The following is a 19,313-nucleotide window of genomic DNA, read 5'->3' on the forward strand; positions in this document are numbered from 1 at the left end:
ACTGAATAAATATGTCTTTGCACCGACAGTATAGTTCATGCTACCATCAATGCTACAATTTTATGTTCTTAAATGTATCAGATTAAATAAATATGTTTTTCCTTGCAACGACAGTGTAACCCATGCTACACTTAATTCGACCTAAAATGTATTGCTAAGTCGTTACAAAAATGAGATGAACTTCCGCATGTTTTCCATTGCCTTTGTCTCTCCGGTACTCCCACAGCTGCAGACCGAATGCACAGGAACCTAGAAGGCTCAAAGGTATTACAACAGATAATTTAAAATCAGGTGATGCACCCAAAACAACCAGAAACAAATGAAGCACTATCACTTCTTATTACTGTATCACTTCAGTGTCTAGTTTGTTTGCATTTCACCGTTGCATGACAGGGGTGCTGTTGTACAAATCAATACTGTCAAACAGAAAATGAGTGAGTGACGATTGCTATCGGTAGGACAGAGATGCCTACCCATTTTGCCAGCAAATACCATTACACATTTTGAGTGATCCAGTCCCATACTTTGCTCAGCGGTTTTGCCTCCTACGTCAAATGGAATCCTTTTTTGTCAGATAGTCAAGAAGGCTTTCCGCTTCCGCTTTTCAGAGTACAGTACTACAAGGGAGGAAGATGAGAAGGATGGATCTCAGATTGATTCTTCCAATTCATTTCAGAAATAACATTATAAATCTGAAAAGAACCTCCAGCTAACCTGTGGACATAGAAGCTGTTGGCGGGTTACACGCCACGCGGAATAACGTAACGTTTCATTTTAATCATTTTAATCATAGCATGGTGGCGGAGAATTGTCACACTGGCACCGTGGATGAGTTAGAAATGTAATCCGGGAACTTTCACATTTTTTCCAATATTCTCAGATGTTAGGACAACTACCAAACCTGACTTACGGCGCCGTTTCAACCATTAAAGAAGCCATGATATGGAACCTGTGTTTTTCTCATCTCTTCCGGCTGCATAGTGCTTCCAACACATCTATGACATCAACGGAAAGAGAATGTACGGTCAGGAATACTTTTTCTCAAGGCTACATGCGGTGATCGAGAAGCTCAGTTAATCAATACACCGTCCATGCATAATGATACGTTCATTTCACTTTGCACGAAGTCATCAAATTAGAATTAATATCCGGAAACATTAATCGACATTGACATGGAGATATTGTTCAGACAAGCCAATCCCCTGAAATATTAATGGGTCAATTGCTGTGGCAAGGTTCATAGTTAGATGGGTTGCCCGGTGTCCTACCCAGATGCAGTTCGTTCATCCTGCATCGGAATAACACATTTTTATCGCCTCAAGTTATTGTTTTATATATTATGATATAAACGTGGAGATACACATGACTGGAGGAAATAAATTAATAAATAAATTTATTTAGACTTGCTATTTGAGGAGTGGGCAAGAAAGATTTCCCGTTAATACACATCTATTGTGCTATACTGGGTAGAGACTATGATTTGAAGGATATTTTATGTTATCAACATCACTATTGAAGGCAGTCTAACTGTGTAACCAAGATCTACGAACAAACTATGTAATCAGGATTTACTTATTTAATAAGGACTCTAATTAAGTACGTATTTAGTATTTAACCTAAGTCAAAATGTAAACAGGAGCACATGTTCTTCAGTGTTAGGATCTATAATGTAACTTACATTGCTTATTGGATATTTGGTTATTATGGTACATTATCAGATGAATTACGAGCCACGCCTGCACTTCAGGTCTTTCCTACCTTCCAGCGATGTAGCCAACATGTCTTAGTAGGACTCCGGACCCGGCCCTGCCATGAACGTACCTATTTATCATGACCTTAAGGAAGAAACGTCAACTCCAGAGGTTGAACATGCTCATCCCTCAGCTGATTCAATTTCAGTGGGTTTAAAAAAAAATATTTTGTGCACACTGCGCTACTTTGTTTGAATAAAAGCTTTCATACTGACTTATTTGCCAGCTGTTAATGATCCAATGTTCTAGATAAATTAAGAAATTAGATGACAATTATGATACCTGTCTTGATTTATATTTTAATGTATCTTCAGTGTAACCAATACGTAAAGTAAAATACAATTAGAAATTAGATGACAATTAAGATTCCTGTCTTGTTTTCATTTTTAATTTATCTTCAGTGTAACCAATACGTAAAGTAAAATACAATACAATAAGTTTAATCTGGTAATTCCTGCAAACCCTTATTCCAAAGGGACAATGCAATTTTCGCACACGTTCTAGACTTTCATTTTACACTGTGATGCACGTTCATCGTATTCTGGGGCGGTGGGGTAGTCTAGTGGTTAAAGCGTTGTCTCGTCACGCCGAAGACCCGGGTTCGAATCCCCACATGGGTAAAATGAGTGAAGCCCATTTCTGGTGTCCCCCCGCCGTGATATTGCTGGAATATTGCTAAAAGCGGCGTAAAACCAAACTCAGTCAGTCAGTCATCATATTCTAGTATGCAACAACGAATTTGGCATGTTCTTTATGAACAGGTTACACATCAGGCGGCATCAAGCAACATTGATTAGGAAATGTTAAGTAGGCCATGGGTACCCGGAGGATGAGGTGGTAATGAAGGGGCTTACAGGCAGTACATTCCCCAGCAGTGTTGGAGTGGATGTCGAGTGCATACTTATCCATTAACAAAAGCGATAATGTATGCCCCAAAGTGTGTATTTGGTACATTGTAAATAACTACATTATCATTTACAATTTTTAAAAAAATGCATCAAACAAAAAGTGTTCGGGTCATCCTGGTAGTCAGGTCGGTTTAGGGTTATCATCATATTACAACACGTCCTCTCTAAACCTAACTCTAAAAGCATTATTTCCAGAATATGACTCTTATGTAGGCTTCTGCATTACCGACAATGTCAAGAGGCTGCGAACCTATGATTTTTCCCAATGACAGCCAACCAAATGGGATGTACCTAACCTAAGACGCCAAGAACAATGGGGAGTCAAACAGTTTGATGCTTAAGATTCAAGTGACATTTTGTGAGTGAACTTCCCCTATCCGTTTTTACTGAATCTTACCAATCACATTAGTGTAAAAAATGAATTCACTGAGGTACATGGTTCACTGGATTCAGAAAGCAACGTGAGATTTGCCTGAAGGTGTATTGGGGCCTGTTCCAAACAATTTTGAAGTAACCATTTTCCATGACACCACCTACAGAGCCTAGATGGTACTATGGATGAACCTCAAAGTGAGGACCACGAGAATGGCGATCGTGTCACACCATCTCGTCGCTGAATATAGATATGTCGCCAATTGCATGGACAGCCATTAAAAAGTTGTTGGACAGTTTCATGAAATTCATTGCATAATATTCATTTCGAATTTACATTAGGGTACAACATCATACATTGACAGTTTATATCCAGAATGACCGGAACATTCTGTTTAACTTCATACAAGCAAGGGTCTCTGCGGGGTGATCGTTGAGTGAGCCATCTCTTGACAATTTGACGTGTCGCTTCGCCAGGATGACGCTTATTTCTTTACCGTCCAGAAGTAAAGAGCCATTAACACAATCAACTTTCTTTATATTGGATGTAGAAGCTGGATTGATGTTGAGGAAGATTGTTTTTATGTGGAACAACTTTTATTGGTTGACAACTTCTTTTTGCAATAGACAGATGTTTCGGTGTAGATGCTAACTTGCCTTTTTAATGGCGTTAGCATCTGCACCGCAATGTCGCATCTGCTGCATTAAAGAAGTTATGTACCCATAAAAGTTGTTCCTCTCCATAATCAACACTGACATTCATATTATCTATCTGGTTCCTTTTTTCATAATCTACCTCCACTTGGTGAAGAGAATAAAAAACGTATGCAAAAGCGCACATAAGAAGATCACCCACGTTAACGAATCATTGCCATTGAGGAAGGAGCGAGGGCGGTGGGATCTATTGTCTGCCATGATTGCTTGTGTAAAATTACCTGAATATATATATTTCTTGCCACGAAAACACTTCACTGGTTTAGACTTCATTGCGAGCGCTCAGCTCTGAACATCCGATCGTCTTAAGTCGACATTTGTATTCTGCCCCGAGTATGTCATATATATGGGCATTATGGGCTTTGTATCAAACTCAGTGAAGCGTCTGTTCATACATTGCTTCTTTTTGAAGTCGTGATGTCATGGAAACCTTGAATATGATGGAAATGTATAAATGGAATAAAGATTTCAGAAATATGAACGGTTCCATTAGTTTATGACAACTTAAGGCACTTCCTCGTACTCGGAAATTGTGGTGGATAAACAAGACAGTTAATCCTTGTAGTATTCTCTACAATCTATTGGGGCAATTTCCGCACTTTGTGATCCAATTTATTATTTGCTGAAACATCTTTTCAAGGAGGGTCACATGGAGGTGAAGTTGCCCGTTGGCCATCTGATCAGAATAACATTGTATCACTGGCGCATTACTGGATGAACTGGAGTTATATGCTACGGAAGACGTCACTAATGAGCCTGTAATATTGCAGTGAGTGAGTTTAGTTTTACGCCGCTCTCTACAATATTCCAGTTATATGGCGGTGGTCTGTAAGTAATAGAGTCGGGGCCAGACAATTCAGTGATCAACAGCATGAGCCTTGATCTACGCAATTGGGATGCGATGACATGTGTCTACCAAGCCAACCTAGCCTCTCAGGACAAGTATTGGTTGCTGAAGACCATGTTTTAACCCGGATCTTCACAGCAAGTGGTGTCACACTCCGTGTAAAGCAGGTCTCCTGTAACCACAAGATTCAGTGCCTCGGTAAAGCTAATTGTGGTTTCTAAATATGACGCAGGAGCACCACACATTATGTCCCATTCATTTGCCCGTTTTGACTTGTATGTTCCCTTGACTTCCGGGGCGGTGGGGTAGCCTATTGGTTAAATCGTTCGCTCGTAACGCTGAAGACACGGGTTCGATTCCCCATATGAGTACAATGTGTGAAGCCAATTTCTGGTGTCCCCCGCCGTGATATTGCTGGAATATTGCTAAAAGTGGCGTAAAACTAACTCACTCACTCCCTTGTCTTCCTTGGGTGCATAACTGACATGGAAGTGTTTGTTACGGGTGACACCAATGCAGAAGATATTCTCACCATTTTCCAAAAACCTGATATCATAACTATTTGAAAGTGATTCATAAGTAGTATCCAATATGGTTGCTCTTTTGTCGCGTTTATCATGGGAATAGTGCACATGTATGTGTAATTTCATTCCTATCACTGAACATAAATTGCTCGAATATTTATGTTGATGATAATCATGATTGTTGCAATCGACCGTACATTGGTTACATTAAAAAATCCGAAGCAAACGAATTACATTATAGGCAAGACTTTAATCAGTTAAGAAATAAATATAATACGTACAAATCTGATGGATCCACGCATAGCGCTTGTTGCACTAGTGTTGGACCCAGAAACATTACCAGATGACAGCTCAGTTTCTAACGCCGAGGCGAAAGTTATATTGACAGCTCTTAAATATATTAATAGACACCCCAAATATAAACAATATGTAATCTTTTCTGACTCTCTTCCGTGCCTTTGTGCTATTAAATACCTATCTTGTGAACACCACTTTTAATTAAAATAAACCTAATCTAATCCAGTATTGCTTGATTGTTTTGATTTTTCTATCACAAGGGATACATATTAGAAATAATTTTTTGACTGATATTCATTCTAATTAAATTTTTCTTGTTTTAACAGAAATTGATATAATAAGTACATGGAGTTTAAATTATGAAAAATGATTCTTTCCGGGAGAAGGTATGTTAGTCGAATTTTATCGAAAGTATTTTTCATTGTCCGTGAATATGTTTATATGTCTAATTTTTCTGACTAATTTGTACAAAAATCACCAACATGTGATGTAACTCTAGCTAGGGCCATGCAGATAGCAAAAGTACCGTTAGTCCCAATGGTGATCTCCAGCCCCTTTATATATATTGCATTGTCCATAATATATGTTTCATTTAAAACTTACATGTTAGTTTTAATTCTCTATCTGGTCATTTTACTGTCCTTCGTAAACAGGTTTTTATTATTTGAATGCGTTTTATTACGAATTTATAACTTCTTAAAGTCACGATATGGCTGAAATATTGCCGATGTGAATATGAATCTCAACTCACCCACTCACTCACTGTTGTAATGTCTGTTTACATTTTACTACATGTCATTGACTATGACAATCGAATAACTACATTGGGTATTTACTCAACAAGGTCATAAAGCAGCGTTGAATACACATTAAGGGTCAACATTTCCAGAACTTTATTCCAAATGAAACTGCTTTTTGCGTGTCAATGTCAAACCTAGCTATACATTATGAGTAAAAAATGCCCTGTGTGAAATGTTTTATCCGCTATTTTGACCATCAAGTGTATTACGTCAATTTAGTCTTGGCAGTTTTGAGTGGGAGGCTGTCTATTTCCTGCAAGGGTCTTCAGTTAACCCAGAAGAAATTGAAATATTTCATTTTGCTTCGTAAGCAATGCGATTGTCGATCAAAAGTTGTGGTCTAGGCAATTTGGAAAAACGTCGTGTATTTTTGCCACTTTGACATACTGATATGTGCAGATCAATTCTGTGTATGTTTGTTTGTTTATTGTCAGGATCAATAATAGCCCAGCTTATATAATTGGGGTCTGTAAATAATCAGATCTGGACTATACAATCCAGTGAGCATATATCATGAGCATATATCTATACGGGTTCTATACAGCTGCATTTTCATTAACAAAATCAGTTAGCCTGTCAGTGACTACCCGATACCGTTAGTCGCCTCCGACAAACATGGGTTAATAAAGACTATTTCTAACCCTGATCTTCACAGGCACCATCTAACTGTATAATTACTGATCATCAAGTCACGTCTGTTGGTTTACAAGAATTAACTATATTACACCATATTCTGCAGCCTGTAACTAATGGAATCTTGGCAACACACAACAGAGGCTGATATCTGTATAACTCCCTTCTCTGTAGTACATGTCCTTCATCTTGTACCCTTAGCTAATGACCATAACAATTTATACTTGCTTCACAAAAGGGCCTTAAGTTTGCTAATATCCTAAAGGTTGGCAAAGAAAAGCCTGTACAAATGTTATGTGTATTGGATTATTTAATGTTCTAATGATCCTGGGAGCATACCTTTGTGTGAAGTCAATACGTGTATGCATTTGTTCTTTGAAAGGAAGATACGAAGAGGGCATATAGTTTATTGAATAATCAAACAATTATTGATTGGATCTATTTTCAAAGCAAACTGATGTCCTGGTATAACAAAATCAATAACCAATCCAAACTTTCACCAACGTAATTAGCACATGCTTCTACACTGTCGTGTCATCTCAAAATAGACACGCAATAATACAGCCTGACGTCCCACAGGATACGAGATCATGGAGGGATTTGAGGAGGAAGTGCAAAAGCTATTGGCAAACCACAATTGGACCCGTCCAGGCGTTAAATACGTCCTTATGGATAGAGACAGCAGGGGTTCATAGTGACAACGTTTTTGTGTAGAGCCAAGTAGGACTCTTCAAGCTTGATTAGATTTACATACACGATTCTTCCGTCTATATGGAATAATCCTCAATGGAGACAGCGCGTCTCTTACACATTTCTCAGGGGTCTGGGTCTCTTCAAGCCCGTCTAAATTTGTCGTATGACGCCTTTCCTTTTATCTTGAAATAAGAATGGGTTCGGCGCAATCTGTAATTGATCGAGCCTTAGATCAAAGGTTTCTGGTTAGTTTAAGAGACACATTTGCTTAAGCCGAATTATGGTTTCTTAGACTATTAATGCCCTTGTTATTTGATTTGGTCGTTCTCTGGAGGGATATGATGATGATAATCATTTGAACACATAATAGTTATGAATACGGTTTAATGCCAATGTGTGTGCTGTGTGACGATTGCCAGGTGCGCTTTTTTACAAGTTCATAGACTATTGTGCCAATTGCTTGCTTTAACGGACTGCTCCGTGTTCGAGTGTATTTGGCGTCTGTCATTGATAGAGCAGATACACACACACACACACACACACACACACACACACACACACGTGCATTCAATGAATTTAAAATATATATTTTATGTAATATATATATATATATATTTGTGTGTGTGTGCGTGTGTGTATAAAATACACACAGACACATATATATATGTTACAGTCAATCTGTCAAACCAGTCATTTGACCAAATGACTGAAAAGACTTGGGATTTAGTCAAATTACTAAAACGATCAGTCATTTGGTCAAAAGACTAAATGTTTCAGTCATTTGGTCAAATGACTAAAAAGATAGAGATCTAGTAAGACTGATCGCCTGAACAATTTTCGTCAATCCATCAAATGCAAGGTATTTGTTTTGAATGTTGTCTCAACAAAGTGGTTTTCACAGAAAACACATGGTGCACATGAAATGACTGGTTTGACAGATTGACTGTAACATATATACAGTGTATGTATGTATGTATGTATGTATGTATGTATGTATGTATGTATGTATGTATGTATGTATGTATGTATGTATGTATGCATGTATGTATGTATACATACATGTATGTATGTATGTATGTATGTATGTATGTATGTATGTATGTATGTATGTATGTATGTATGTATGTATGTATGTATGTATGTATGTATGTATTACATTATTTGATTGCACGTGTGTGTGTGCGTGTGTGTGCGTGCGTGCGTGTGTGTGTGTAGAGTCAGGAACGCTGTTTATGTGCAAGCTGTTATACGAAAACCCGGCAATACTGACAACCGATAAGATGGACTCCTCGTTAATTTTGACAGAATCTTAGTTGATAAAAAAATCCTTAAAAACCAAACCTTAATACCAACTAGCCGTCGTCTGAAGCAGGAACCTAGGTAGACAAGTGTATCATTCCCCTAGTATCGGATGTTTTGGAATGATGAAGACTATGTAGGTGGACATGTAAAGAAAACGGAAGCTCTAACCAAATGTGTATTATTCTGCCGTTGGTTCCCATTATCCGTAGCTAAATATTAATCCGCAAAACTCCTGAAGCTTGAATCGAAGATTTGGTAGGTAAGAACATTCACCCAGTATCCGATATTCTTATGATAATGCATATTAGGTATTTGAACACTATATTAATGTCGCGAACGGGAAGTGGCGTCCATATGAGTATGATTGGTCTCTGTTATATCAATTATCAGCAGATGATTCTGGTTTCCATTATCAGAAGGTAAATATTCAGTTTGGTCACGTACGCTGGTGTATGACATTCATCAATGCACGTAGATCTCTCCTGGCTTCCTTGACGAGGCACGGTAACCCTGTAGTCTGAAAGTGGATCAAGTTTATTTCAATTGGGAATTTACCGATCTCTGCCTTCATTACAACGCTCTGTTAGGAAATATTGCCCGACCAGCAGAAATAGTTCAAGTGTGCGAAATGCTGGGTTAGCAACGGGGTTCCTTTATCTTTCACTGCTTTTCCCGTGTCTCTCTTGTCATTCACTCTCTCAGTGCTCGAAACACTTTGTTTATTTATTTCTATATACAACCTTATATGTCAAATGTAAACTCCTAAAGATACCGATCACAACATCTGTACGATTTAGTAGACACTAACCACGATATAATGATAATTAGGCTGAACAGACCTCAAAAGGAAAATGCAAATGCTGGTTAAAAAGATATACCCTTGTTCAGAATCTAAGTGAACACATGTATAACGTGTCACATGAGTGATTATGGTTTTAAGCCGCTTTTAGCAATATTCCAGCAATATCTTTGTGGGGGGCGCCTGAAATGGGCTTCACATATTCAATTTGTATCTATGCGGGGAATCGAACCTGGGTTTTTGGCGTGACGAGGTGAACCTTTAGCAATGAGGCTACCCCACGTGTGTCACATGAATAACTGTCAGTTATATTGAACAGCAATTGCATTCGAGCTTAAAAATACTTTAAACTGTCAGTTTGTTTTAGGTCCCATTTGACCCAATTCAGTAACTAAACATGTTTCTTTTTTCAGAAAAACCGTTAAACGGTACTTGCTCCAAGATATGCCCGTGCAGACAGGCAGTGTTTCTTCCACGGGAAACACGAGCTCGGCCATCAGTCAATCAAGAGACATCGGGTTGTGTCCGACCAGTACAGCTCAGTAGACCTTTCCCCATAAGCTCAGATTCCAGAGCTTGACACCAAGCAAGTCCAACTCTAACCCCAAGCCCAAGTCTTAGCGTCGAGAGGTCCATGATTGAAAGTGAGAACAATAACCATTGCTAAAATGGCTTATCTCAAAATAAGGTGCACAGCTCTTCAAATACAACATCGGTCATGCTTGTCGTACGAGGCGACTAACGGGATCGGGTGCCAGGCTCGCTGACCGGGTTGACACATGTCATCGTATCCCAATTGCATAGATCGATGCTCATGCTGTTGATCACTGGATTGTCTGGTCCAGACTCGATTTTTTACAGACCGCTGCCATATAGCTGGAATATTGCTGAGTGCGGCGTAAAACTAAACTTACTCACTCTTATGCAAGGGCTGATCAGCCCTTTGATATGGTGGAGGATGCCATGTTTGATTTTGCAAAAGAACGAGTTTTATCGATCATTTATTCAAACTATTGGGAAAACGCAATCTCACACACACACATGTAACCCGACTACTGAGCAAAGGAGATAACGAGTGAGGAAACTTCAAAACGTTCACGGCAGGGAATGCATAAATAAGCTCTTTGCATACTTTGATACAAATGCTGCTAACAGAAACTACTACTAACAAGAGTCATCAGAAGATGACATATCCCCCCGGCCCCCACATCTTTGAAAGAACAAATCATCTGACAGTTACTTAAAGTCCAGCTTGATTTTAGACTAAGTGCAAATCGTTTCCATGGAAATCATGAAAAAAATAAATGACAAAAATCTGCAAATAGCAAAAGGCACCACTTTGGGATCTGTCTCACATATCTGCCAAGTTTTGCTGAAAGATATTAAGAAGTTTTCGCGTTGTGCTCCGGAAACAAAACCCATCCCTTCCTTTTTGAGACTAAGTTCGAATCATTTCCATGGAAACCGAGAAAATAATAAATCACAAATATCTGCAAATAGCAAAAGGCATCACTTCAATATCTGCCTCACATATCTGCCAAGTTTTGCTGAAAGATATAGAGAGGTTTTTGAGTTGTGCTCCGGAAACGAAGCCCACCCCTCACTTTTGGGACTAAGTCCAAATCGTTTCCATGGAAACCGGGAAAAATTAAAATGCCAAAAATCGGTGAAATGCAAAAGGCACCACTTTAGGATCTGTTTGATATATCTACCAAGTTTTGTTGAAAAATATTGAACGGTTCTTGAGTTATGCTCCGGAAACGAAGCCCACCCCTCACTTTTGGGACTAAGTCCAAATCGTTTCCATGGAAACCGGGAAAAATAAAAATGCCAAAAATCGGTGAAATGCAAAAGGCACCACTTTAGGATCTGTTTGATATATCTACCAAGTTTTGTTGAAAAATATTGAACGGTTCTTGAGTTATGCTCCGGAAACGAAGCCCCCACTTCTTTAAGACTAAGTCCAAAACGTTTCCATGGAAACCGAGAAAAATAAAAATGACAATTATCTGTAAATAGCAAAAGGCACCACCTTAGGTTATTTTTGACATATCTACCAATTTTGGTTAAAAAATATCGAACGGTCTTTGAGTTATGGTCCGGAAACAAAATGATTACGGACGGACGGACGGACAGACGGACGAGGCGACGACTATATCCCACCGCATTATATGCCGGTGGGATAAAAATGAAATATGCATCAAATGTGTTCATTCTATCACTCTGGGTTTCATGCTCAGTCACGCAACCCGGAATATACGGGGTGTAATGTATGGCACGCCAGACAAGATAGCGCTGATGTATTCTTTGTGAGTCAGCATCGGCTTAAAGGACGGAACATGATATTACTGATATTACGTATGTTCAAAGATTTTAAAGTCTGAAAATGCAGCTGTGAATATACCTCCTAATACAGAATGACGGAATGTGTCACAATGTTCATGCGTAAAGGCGAGTGGTGTTGAACGCCTCTTGTCAATACACCATGCAGAGATCACGTAAGGTTCTCGTAAAAATATTGATAGGCAACAAGCCAACTTGGAGTTCAGTTATCATCTAAGAACATTCCAGACAACGTGCTCTTCGAACAACTTCATCATATGATATTTACCCACAGCGCTGACAAGCAATTATCCTTGTTGATTTTAATTCGGACTAAATGTTTCCGGATTACCGTACACGGTTTCAGATCATTTTGCAATTGCATTGCATTGTTGACTTATGGAGGCCTGAAGCTCAAATAGAGAAAAGCATTGAAACAAATCAACAATATGTGTCACTTCTCCAAACCATGCGGTTATATTGAGCACTGAGATCAGGTTATCACTCAGACTCCCCATGCTTTGGGTGGTAGAAACATTCCGTCCACAAAATGTAGACTTTGTCTCAAGCCTGATTTGAAGAGAGATAATGTTAGGTATCTGCATGACGAAATGCCAACACAGAGTTGACAATGGATGGAAAATGGCAAAACTCATAGTAAAATAAACCTTTCTTCTTAATATATAAATGAGTGATTGAGTTTAGTTTTACGCCGCTTTGAACAATATTTCAGGAATATCATGGCGGGGGACACCAGAAATGAGCTTCACACATTGTACACATGTGGGGAATCGAACCCGGTTCTTCAGCGTGACCAGCGAACGCTCTAACCACTAGGCTTAACCCTAAAATATAAAGACGATAAGCGAATATTAGAATGCGTCATAGATAAAGGTGACGGAAATAGTGACAACTCAGCGAAGCCTATAAAGCAGCTGAAACAAACCTAAATGCTTATTTAAGATAACATGACGATATAAACAGAAGAACGGATTTACACAAAAGCTTGAACATAACCATAGCTCAAGCTATATATGCCCTAGCTTCGGGATATACTTCAGAGACTTGTGTGGACAAAATGCAGACTTCAGCTTTGACTATCCATTTGCTGATGACATCAGGAGGCCTCTGTCTATCATAGAAAACTATGGGACTACCAAGTCTCAAAGTATGGAAGATAACAATTCTCCGCTGACGGAACCCTTTTCATTTAATGATGTCTTATCTGAAGGTCTGTAGCTGGGACGTACAATGGGCATCTAAATATCGTCGTTACTTACAATGATTATTAAAAAGGATTTTATCAAGGTATACATATTGTCAGTCTCCTCCCTGGATACATAGATCATGGAAAATGAAAAAGCGACGCCCCTTGCTACAGGATATAACATCAAACAAATCATTGGAAATATATATACTTGAGAGGGTAGACATGGGGCGCCAAGCAATGCCAAATTTCCTCATGGTTTTACGTTGGAATTTTGATAATTCGGAGACGCTGAAATAAATACACACCTAATGTGATTGTTCGCTGTATAATTAGGGGATAACTGTGCTGTGTTTGACGATTTGGGGACGTATACCGGTGGTTATATAGCCCCAAATTTAGTTATATCTCTCCTTGAACTTACACCATCGCCAGAAAAAGTAGTTCCCTTTTCAAACTACACACGTTTATTAGGTGCCGACATACTAAATCTGACAGATGAATAGATGATCGTATTATAGATAAAATGGACGGAATTATGATGAAACCGCCCTCTAGTTACAGAAATGAGCGGCCCACTGATTCCTCAACTACGGGCCATTATCAGTTCTGTTGTCAATAATGATAATGACGTCATAATCTTGTTTCATGATCTAACAGCGTTGGGTCAACAGCCCGTTGCGAGTAAGTTGTTTGAACTGAAAATTAAATTTATGATACTGTTTTGTCTTTTTTAACCCCCTGGATGCCACATATATGGTGTATATTTTTCGTATAGTTCAGATACTTTTTCATGAAACTGACTTCAGTATCTACGTTTAGCCTTGTTCAATATCATATCATACGTGCATATAGAGTTTACGGTGTTTTTGATTGTTTGAATCATATTGTTTGAATCATATTTACATAAGAAATTGACATATTTAGTGCAATACACCATATTCTAAACCTTTACACAAGTGTTAGAAGATCAAACGTAGCCATGACTGCAACAACTTTAGTTCCTATGATGTACAATAATCAATTTACTTGGACTAATATTGCAATTTCATATGAACAGGTTAATAAACGGTGATTTAATTCAACCTTATATGTAAAACTGATAATATTAATGAAAATGATTTAAATATAGTATCAAATGTATATGCACACATATTTAAAGGAATTGTCTTGTTCATTGCATAATTTTGTGTCGTTTAATAGACAAAAGAATGATGCATATTGATCGGCCAGGTGCGCGTTTGTTGGAAACGTTTTATAATTCTCTATCATTGTTTTCGATAATATAATCAATTCATATTCCATTTAATAATATTGTGATGACAGGATATCAAACTCTAAATACGTTTATAGGAAAATTGGTGAAAAATATATATACCATCTCATGTATTAATTCGGACAAATCTTACATCCATATTCTAATATATAGTTCCATATATAAAAAGCTATCTTTTTGCATCTTTCTTTGCATACGTATGAAGAGAAATAGCTACACAATCATAAACAAACAAAATTCTTATCCCAAACAAAATATTCGGGTGTTGTGAAATATTATTTGTATTTACGTTAAATTGATGCCAAACAGGTGCGCGTGTTGTTCACAATAAGATACGCTGTCAAACCGTCTAATTGTTGATATATTCAGGACACTATTTAAATGGAAAAATCAGTCAGTTTATGTTTTGTCTAAAGAGTCTTAAATTCTGACGTAGAAGCCGAGACCTTTTATACAATTAATGGAAATTAGGAGAGATATATTCTAATCAGCATACCAATGTCGTCTTTTTCCGACGTCGCAAAATGCATAAAACAAGCAATGACGTCAACTAATATGTTGTATTATTTTCAGCAATTTCATTGCATTTGAAGATATGGCTAGTATTCTGGTAATAACGATGCAAAATTAGTCAAATTACATCTACACAAACAAGAGCATATGGGAATCATGGAACTAACTTATATATCGGATAGGGCCATCCAAATCGCTATTACGTGCTTTCACATGTAATACGTTGTCATTTTTCTTGTAAATTGTGAAACTACCAAACTGCATCCGCTCACTTTGGGGAACTTTGAATTGGAATAGTTTGGTTCACCATGAACATAAAACAACGAAAATATAGCGTCCGTATCCACAACATATTCTCTCCAAGTGATCTGAGTTACATTGACCTAGTGTTAGGCATAACGGAGTTATAGCCCCTTATCATTATACGTGTATGACCTCACTGTCGTCGTTTGACGTTATAGAAGAAAATCCATTTTTGACATTTAATGCGAGTCATTTTTAATGTTGAGCGTATAACGTTATGCACAAGCACATAAACCCAATTCATATACACTTATGTCGTTCAGATATCAGGAAGTATTTTCTTCGCTCACACTTTCCGTAAAGATGCCACATTAAACAATTCGTAGCTAAGTGCTTTTATCGGTGCGCGATAAAAAGCGGATAAATTTACTGTTTTTTAACGCATAACAAACTTTGGACAACATTTAGCAGTGTCTATTTCTCAAACCGCCAAGGAAGTTGCAGTTATATTTATACCAACGGATAGGAAATTTAATATTCTACATTTCTGTGTAATTTTAGAGCCGTACGTAGATCCAGGACCACGCGAGCGCAATTCTCGCACAACATTCGCTTTTCAAACCGTATGAAAATGTGCGCCTGAAAAAAACCTCGGCATCAAGGGGGTTAACACAAATTCCACCCATTTTAGCTGGAGAGGGGAGTTAATTGACCAATAGCTTCTGCAAATGGCAATGTCCTGCAAAACAGCGTTACCCCAATAGTGTAGGGATGCATTCAAAGGTTTTGGTGAATCGGTTTTCACATTGCGACCGTATATGCTGATTATACGGTCGGAAATTTATAGCATTGACCAATCAGAACTCGTGTTACATACTAAGATAAATTAGAATGGACCTTATATATCTTTAAATGCATAGATTGGTATGCATTTCTCCTTTGGGAAAAAATGAAATTGTATCTTCAGACAGCTACCCATAGGCATGTTGCTACAACATAAGCGTAAAGTAACAATCATCGAAAAGTGGAAAATGCATATGAAAGTCTCCGATTTATAACATGTTACAGCTCGCACTAAGTATAAGGTTTGCGATGAAACAGACAACTATGGATACTTCTCGTTATTCATCCTCCCCATGATCATAAATTCCAGTCACGTCGTGCTTGACACCAGACAGCAGTGCTATCTATAATCAAATACTGTCACACAGAAAACGAGTGAGTAAAGAGTAATCGTTCTCTGGTCCATTCAAATAATTTGCTCAGCTTGGATGCCTCTAAGTCCAATGGATTCGTTTTTGTCAGATAATCAAGACTGGTTATTTTCTGGAGTTTATTCATTTGACTTTTAAAGATGTAACATGGACCTCCACGGCCTGTTGATGCCATATGAACTGAACCATAACACCTTATGCAAAGAGTGAGTGAGTAAGTTAAAATTTAAAGTCACTTTGGCAATATTTCAGCCATATCGTGACTAACACAACATATATATTAACAATAATTAAAGATAGAGTATATAATCCTGTCAACAAAGGACAGTAAAACAACCAGAATATCACAGATATAAATGTAAATCTAGTAATTAAATCTAAAACATTTTAACTATAGAGGACAACACAATATAAAAATAGGCTATAGACCACCAACAACTGAAGGTAGTTCACCATACTAGGGACCATGGGGACTTACAGTACCTTTGCTACCTGCATGGACCCTAGCTGGATTTACACCATCCCTTCAACCGCTGGCGCTTGTAGGAAAATTAAGCCGGCAGTTAAAAGAACAAAAATACTACGATTAAAATGTGGTAAATTTACATTTTACTTTGAAAGTTTTGGGACTGATGTACCCTCTCAGGAGGACAATAATGTTACTGTACTTTGTACTTTGAGGGTACAGCCACTAACAATCGAAGTTACTCATCTAAACTACCAATAATATAATATATATCTATTTGCAAACTATTCATCAAAATTTATCTAGCAATTCTATTTCTTTTAAAAATACAATGATTAAATGATAATTAACACTAAAAAGATCCTTCACTGTTTTGACATTAAAATATTTATCCCTTGTGATGGCAAAATCAATACAGTCAAGCAAGACATCGTCGTATGATGACCTCTTCAAATCTGGACTCACATCTCAAGTAAGTATAACCAATATAGGGTTTTATTTCATGTAATTTGTTGATACCTACGTGGGTGTCCCACTTCTGTTGCATCAGATCACGGAAATAAGATCTAATAGCAGCTTTGTAATCAGAGTATAGGATCAGAATGTATTCCCAGAAATACCAACGTGGCAGGGTAACCAACAAAAGACGATGTCGCATTGGCCAGTAGCAAGCTCATTATACAATTCAATAATTTCAAATAAAAGTGGATGTTTACAAGAAAGATTTTAATAGCCTGAAGACACGAAAGAGAATCGGAAAAGATTATGTATGGTTTATATTTACGGTGTTTATTAATATATTTAAGAGCTGTTAATATGGCGTTAGCTTCTGCTGTTATTTGGAAGTCGAGAATATATTGTTCTTGATCCAATGACAGTGACACATGCCACTGCGCCACCATCCTTGGACCCATCTGTAAATAAGGATTTGTATGTATTATGTTTATTTTTTAATTGATTATATTCTTGTTTATATTGTAATTCATTAGTTTCAGACTTCTTAAACTTTGTCAGAGTTAGGTCAACTTCAGGCCTCACCAGTTGCCAAGGAGGAGAAGAAAGAAGACGGGAAGGAGATATATTTTCCATCTCAGTGCCGGCAGCAGAAATGAAAGGTTTTATTCTGAGCCCAAGAGGCGGAACAAGAGAAGTTTTTTGCTGTACAGATCCTCATAGAGGGGATGAAAGACACAGTTATATGCAGGGTTTGACTGATTAGAATATAGTTTAGTAATATACTGCAAAGATAATTTGATATGGCATTGGTTTAGAGAAGGCCCGTCAGCTTCAACGTAAATACTATCAATAGGAGAAGTTCGGAAAGATCCAAGACAAAGTCTTAGACCTTGGTGATGAACAGAATCAAGTAGTTTCAAATTGCTTTTACAGGCTCCACCATATACGATGGAGCCATAATCAAGTTTTGACCGGATGAGTGATCTGTACAAATAAAGGAGGGTAGTTTGATCCCCTCCCCACTTTGAATTGGACACGACTTTTAATAGATCTAATGCCTTCAGGCATTTAGTCTTCAAATACTTAATATGTGGTAAAAAGGTCAAATGTTTGTCGGAAATCAGTCCCAGAAACTTGGCTTCCTTTACAACGTTAATTGGAGAGCCATTCAAGTACAGCTCGGGATCTTTATGATGCTGATATTTCCGAGAGAAATGTATACATTTGGTCTTTATCCGGGAAACTTTAAAGCCATTCTCAAGTGACCATTTATGAACTTTATTAGAACACATCTGTAATTGTCTCTCGATGGTATGCATATTTTTACCACGACATGAAACGTTAAAATCATCCACAAACAATGACCCATCTATTGAGTCATTTAATACCTTTGAGAGAGTGCCTTGTGGAACCCTGATCCTGATTATAATGGTCAGACAGGGTTGATCCAACACGAACTTGATATTGCCTGTCTGCTAAAAACTGTGATATAAAATGAGGCAAACGGCCTCTCAAACCAAAGTCATGTAAATCTCTTAAAATACCATGTTTCCATGTTGTATCATAAGCTTTTTCTAGGTCGAAAAGATAAATACAGCATGCTGGTTTTTTACAATGGAATTTTTAACGAATGATTCTAGTCGAACCAAATGGTCAATAATGCTTCTATTTTTGCGAAAACCACATTGGATGTTAGTAATAAGATTATTGGAAACCATACTAATCTATTATTGACCATGCGTTCCATGGTCTTGCAAACACAGCTTCTTAAAGAAACAGGTCTATATTTAGATGGATCGGTATTATCTCGGCCAGGCTTAGGTATTTGTACAACAATGGCATGACGCCACGAAGGAGGAAAGTGTCCTGTTGTCCAAATATGATCAAATATGTTCAGAAGTGTTTCAAGACATGCATTGGGTAAATGTTTTAGGAGCTGATACTAGATGTTATCTGCTCCAGTTGCCGTATCATGA

This window comes from Haliotis rubra, unplaced genomic scaffold (genome assembly GCF_003918875.1).
Source record: "Haliotis rubra isolate DU_JTF1 unplaced genomic scaffold, ASM391887v1 Scf213, whole genome shotgun sequence".
Taxonomy (NCBI): domain Eukaryota; kingdom Metazoa; phylum Mollusca; class Gastropoda; order Lepetellida; family Haliotidae; genus Haliotis; species Haliotis rubra.